The 6,391-nt window shown below is 36.6% G+C and overlaps 1 pseudogene; it reads left to right on the top strand.

The window, feature by feature from the left end:
- The first annotated feature begins 643 nt into the window (after positions 1-643).
- LOC116632678 lies at positions 644-1,203 on the top strand (annotated as a pseudogene).
- Positions 1,204-6,391: the final 5,188 nt, after the last annotated feature.

The following is a 6,391-nucleotide window of genomic DNA, read 5'->3' as shown; positions in this document are numbered from 1 at the left end:
ATTTCCAATATCCTCAAGCAATATGCATATATAGAAATGTTCAGCTACTTAAAAGTGACATGGAAGCAATTCTGCATATCTTTCCTGACTAATGGAAATACACACACACACAAAAGCAGTTTCTAACTAGCTAAGCTTGACAAGCTTAGATATATATTTCACAAGCCTGATTATTTATAGCCCATTTATTTCCATACTAACTATAGAACAACCAAATAGTCAATGAAATTTGACTGTTATTTTGAAGATTTGTAATCAAATTAGTTTGTACATTTTGTTTGAATTGTTTTTTTCCAATAAAGTTATTATTTTTTAAGAATCTAAAGAAAAATAATTGAACATGCATAGTATTAAGAAATAAATAATGGTTCTTAAAGAACAAGAATAATTTCAAATAACATTAATGAATTTAAAAATAACTGGTGCTTTTTAGAGGACCAGTATTCAGCAATTAAATACACAATAAGTATTGAGATAATATAGGATTATTAGGAAAAAATAAAAATACAAAGGCTCCATGAAATAGCTATCCATACTTTCAAACTTGTGAAGGCTTTCCTGGGCTCCCTGACTCCCCCCAGTGCTCCCTCTGCCCTGCCTCCCTAGCTCCCACCAGTGGTGTGTGGTCCTACCTCTAACTCAAATGCTCATCTGGGGAGCTGGAAACAAGTGTGGGGCCTGTGGGAGCACTGTGAACCTTGCAGAAGAGGTTCAGGGTTCTGGGAGAAGCTTCCACGGCTGTTGTGTTCTGTGTATGGATTGCAGGACTAATTTAGATGGCACAAAGGCAGTGATGCATGATGAAGAGATCTACTTGTAAATCTTGCTATGAAAAGAAGGATGGGCTGAAAGGCTACATGGATAGTGAGGAGAGGCTGGGCATCAAACCCAAGCGTGTTCAACCTCACATGGCTACAAAAATCCCAAACACTTCTAAATTAGCTCAGGAATACAGAGATACTGAGAAATGTCCCACATGTGGGGATTCTGCATATGATGTTGAGAAGATAACTGGAGCTGGAAAACCCTGGCACAAAAACTGTTTCCTAGGTGCCAAGTGTGGGAAGGATCCTGAATCAACAACTCTAAGAAAGAAGATGAAATCTTCTCCTTCTCCTTCTCTAAAGGATGCTATGCAAAGAACTTTGGGCCCAAGGGATTGGCTATGGCCATGGAGCAGGAGTCCTTGTTCATGCTCAGTAAAGGTGTAAACCCAGAACTGAGATCATATGCTGAGAATCTCTACATAATCTAATATGAAGCTACTGTAAAATTCTATGAGCACATAGGTCCTATTACCCTGTCCATGGATAGGCTGACTGACTAGCAGGAAGAGAGCACTGTATATTTTTGCTTTATTCATCAGTATTTTCAAGAGCCATTTCTTTTACATTAAAAAAAATTTTATTATTATTTATTTATTTAACAGAGAGAGAGAGATAGAGAGCACAAGTAGGAGGAGGGGCAAAGGGAGAGGGAGAAGCAGACTCCACGCTGAGCAGGGAAACCAATGCAGAGATTCGATCCCAGGATCCTGGGATCATGACCTGAGCCAAAGGCAAATGCTTAGCTGACTGAGTCACCCAGGCTCCCTTCGTTTACATTTTAAATAAAAGTTTGGCTTGAAAATAAAAAAACATCCTTATGTAATGTTTACTATTCAAATATAATATTTCAAAAACATTTATTTTTTAAATTTTTATTTTTTCCCAGCATCGAGATATAATTGACACACACCATTGTGTGAGTTTAAAGTATACAACATGTTGATTTGATATAATTACATATTGCAAAATGATGATTAATATTAAAGAAATATGTTATAATATAACTTCTAGTCCATTAAAAGTTTCAACCTTATTTGCATTGTTTTGTATTGGGGCAAGATCCTAAGCTTCACTAAAACTCTTAGCATCTGTAAGTTTTATCTGGCTTAATTTTCCTGTCCACCTTTTTAAATACATGCAGGCTATAAAAGACATCAAAAAAATCTACAGATTTTCTGAGAGGTCAAAAGCTGGATTTGAGGAGTCCTCATAGATTGTAATTGTCAGGGACTACAGAAAGGAGTAGGGATGGTAACATGGAGAAGATTTCCAGGAATCATATGCTTTCTAGGAAAACAAAATTTGATTTTTTCCAATATATTCTTGATGTGTCCTTCATACCATATTCCACTGAAAACTTCACCAATTCTGTTCATTGTCTTCAATATGTGGTTAAAAGCCCTATTTGAGATTTCTTGCTGATTTTATCAAACCCAAGTCCCTAACTTTGTGTTTTCTCCCTCGAACAATGAACTTTGAAATCTGTTTGTCCCTTTGCCTATGATACCCCTCTTTGTTTGGAACACTCTTCCCCTTCCATTCTTCAAATTAACTCTTATTCCTCCTTCTAGACTCAGTTTTGACCTCATTTCATCTAAGTCAAGATGGTTATGTTATATTGCACTAATAAATAATACCCAAATCTCATGGCTAAGAACATCAAATGTTTGTTTTTCATCCATGTTATACTTTTGATGTAGGCTGGCAGGAGGTTCTGTTAATTGCAGGCCCTTAAGGCTGGCAGAGGCCCTATCTCTTCCTTTCAGGATTGAGATATGGCAATTAATAGGGAAGGAAATGCAATACAGCATGCCCTGCCTCTCTAGGCTTTCACTCCTAAGACGACACGTTACTTCTCCCACATTTCATAAACAACCAGTCACCTGAACACACCTGACTCAAACAGGAGTATTAAGAGTACTATCCAATAGTGTGTCCAATGGAAGCACCAGGCATTTGTGATCATATCATTTTGTCATCAAGGGAATAAAAACTGCTCCATATTTACCAGGATACTCCCCGTCTATGCGGCTTTCAAATTCTACATGTATATCCTGAGTGTGAATCTATGTTGAACAATTTCTAAGTTATTCATTACTAATAAGTATAACACATTATCTTGGCTCTTGAGAACAGGAAATCAGACATCAACCATAAGTTAATTAGCCACACCATCTCTAACTTGCATAACTAGAACATGCTTGAAGAAACAATAGGCCTTTGAGGTGATTTTTTCTTCTTTTTTTTCTGTTTTAAACTTTAAGGAAAAACATTTCAGCAAACAGTGAGCTTACATAGTCAAGAGTAGGACAGCATTAGAAATAAGTGGTAAGGGGTGCCTGGGTGGCTCAAGTTGGTTAAGCGGCCGACTCTTGATTTTGGCTCAGGTCTTGATCCAGGATCCTGGGATTGAGCCGTGCGCCAGGCTCTCAGCTCAGTGGGGTGTCTGCTTGTGGACTGTACGGCCCCCACCCCTGCCCCTGCTCTCTCTTGCTCTAACAATAAATCAATAAATCTAAATAAATAAAATAAATAATAAAAATAGGTGGCAAAAGTGAGCACAGGGTGAGGAAAGATCTATTGTCTAGCTAATTAGCCTACCATTTTCTAAGGCAGGGATACATTCAGACAAATTGAAAACATTGTCATGATGTTGAAGAGGAACGTAAATTTTCACACTAGAACATCTAAAGCATAAATGAGATCTCAGAAAGAGTTACCATTTTATTTTTGCCTCTGACATAGTAAAACACTGAGATTCCCCCATAAGAGGGAAACACCCTCTTCTCTGCCCAAATATAGGAGACTGTGGAGGTGTTAATGACAGATCTGATTATGCACCAAGAGAACAGTAACAACTGCACATGAGCAAATATTCCCAAAGGCTGACTGACAACTCTCCTTTAGCAGATAGTTCTTGGAAGGGAAAAACGAGTTTCCGTTATCACTTGTCACCACTTCTCTAACTGCCTGGATCTGACTGGTAATCCCTCACCTGCTCCCCACCCCCGCCCCTCAAGCTGTACACAGATGCGGTTATAGAACAGTGCTAGGGAGAACATCTGTCTCTTGTGGTGGTCCCATACGTGTGCCCAGCATGTAGATCTTTTCTTCCTGGGTGCTAGTCATATGATCACATGATTTTCTTGGACTTCTATGCACCATTTTGCAATTAGTTTTATGTTTTACTATTTTGCATTAGTTTCAATAAAGCTTATAGTGTCTGTAAGTTTTCACCTAACTTAATATTCCTGCTCACTTCTTTAAATATATGAGAAATGCTCTAAGGTTAATGGAGTTACATGGACATATAGCAAAATCACTTTGCAGAAACATAAATAATGGGTCTTAAGAAAGTAAAATCACATTTTCATTTGTGTAACAAGGAAGAGGGTCCTGAACTCTTCTTTAATACAATTTAAAATAAAATTTAAAAACTGTAAATTAATCAAGTTAAGATACTGTATTGATTCTTATGTATTGCAATTCCCTTAGCATTTTGAGCATTGTGGCTTCTTAGTAAATACTGCCTCATGAGGATGATGATCATCATTGAGTGAATGATGCTAATAAAGTCTAGATAATTTGGTAAAGCTATAGCCAATTCAGATTTATCCTACTGCTTAACACCTCTGAGGAACTCGATGAGGATAGGCATTAGGACAAAATTATGTGGTGGAGAGGTATTCTTCAACCTGATCCACTTTAGACATTTGCAGACACTTACTTTGCAATGCCTTTCTAGCATTGTGTACCATGGTGCTCTTTCATTTACAAACAAAACAAAACAAAATAAAACAAAAACCTTAGGATATCTCTCTCTTCTCTATATTTATAAAATACCATCTCTGCCATTGTCTTTTATTTATATGGAACAAATAAGGTTATTTTAAAAACCATAGTAACAGGAAAATTGACCTTAAATTTTTCACTTCTTTTGGCCTTCAGCAAAGGGTTTAACTAGCAATAGACTTGCTTTTTCAGAATAATAATTATACTTTTAAAAATATAAAAGACCATTCCTGTAAAAGTCAAAAAAGAGAGTAGTCAATGATAAATGCTATAATTTTAAAGACTTGTGCTCTGGTTTGAAAAATATTCCCTTTTCTTGTGATACTTGTAGAAGTAAAACCCAAGATGGTGGTATCTCTCTGAATTTTGGTAAATGTGCAAATCTGATCAACAGAAATATAATAACTATATTTTATTTGCTGGTACAGGTCCATATTAAGTAGACAGTTTTAGCATTTACCTGTGTATTTCTATTAAAAAAGAAAGAAAAGAAAATTACTGTTTGTTACCATTCACAATTCAGTATTAAGTACATATAAATATCTAGGAACTATATAACACACTAAGGATAAACCGGTAAACAGTGGCATGGACCTTAGCATCACCTAGAAGATATAAAAAGAAGCAAGTAACAGCTACCACAGAGAGAGAGTGCCATATGAAAGAAGTAGAGATACTCTGTTATTGGGGCTAGCTATGGGCTGGTATGTGGTAGGCTTGTCAGAGAAAGTAATTCTGAAGTAGATCTATAGATCGAAAAGTAGTTTAATAGAAGTTTGGAGATAGAGAGCAAATGCCTGAGGTGTGTGTGTGTGTGTGTGTGTGTGTGTATGTGTGGTATGATTTCAGACACAAAGAACAATATGAGTGGCTGAAGGGGCAGAGAAAAAGGGCCTAGTTATGAAAGTCTTATAAACTATATTAAGATATGAAAACTTTATCTAAGAGTAAGACTAGCTCCATAATTTGCAAAATAAGAATATGGGGCTCTTAGTTCAAAGATTAAGAATTTCAGGGGCACCTGGGTGGCTCAGTCAGTTAAGTGACTGACTCTTGGCTTCAGCCCAGGTCATGATCTCAGGGTCGGGGATCAAGTCCCACCTGGGCTCCACACTCAGCAGGGAGTCTGCTAGAAATTCCCTCCTTCTCTCTCTGTCCCTCCTCCATCCACCCTCTAAAATAAAGAAATAAATCTTAAAAAAAAAAAAAAAAGAATTTCAAGATGATAGAACAGAACATTAAGTCAAGTATGAAGCCCTTCTAAAAGCAGGACCTGTGTATGCTTATGTCACAAACCCATGAAGCTGGTCCTATCTAAGAATAATAGGAAACTATAAAAGCTTTTAGGTATGAGAATACTAAAAGGTCATTTTAGGTTTATAAATATCCCCTGCTTCCATCATAGAGTATAGCTTGGAAGGGAAGCCATATTTGAAGCAAGGAGACTTGCCTGAGAGCTATAAAAATAATTCAGATGATAGATGATCTTGGCATCAACTATAGTAAAGGCCATAAAAGTGGAGTGAATTACAAAATTTTAAGATGTAGGATTTAGAAGGAAGAAGACAAGAATTATGATAGATTGATGGGAGAAATACAGAGGCAAACCCAAGAATGAATCTCAAGACTTATGTTTGAGTATAAGGAATATAAGAAATGGAAAAGGATTAGGGTGTAAAATGCTATCCCCATTTAATTGAAAATTACAGTGATCAGTTGTATATATGCTATGAAATAAAAAAGAGACATATACTAAAAATAGAAACTAGGAA

Source organism: Phoca vitulina, unplaced genomic scaffold (genome assembly GCF_004348235.1).
Source record: "Phoca vitulina isolate PV1807 unplaced genomic scaffold, GSC_HSeal_1.0 scaffold7, whole genome shotgun sequence".
NCBI classification, from domain to species: domain Eukaryota; kingdom Metazoa; phylum Chordata; class Mammalia; order Carnivora; family Phocidae; genus Phoca; species Phoca vitulina.
Note: the sequence above shows the minus strand (reverse complement) of the source record. Positions and strands in the feature narration are given on the sequence as shown.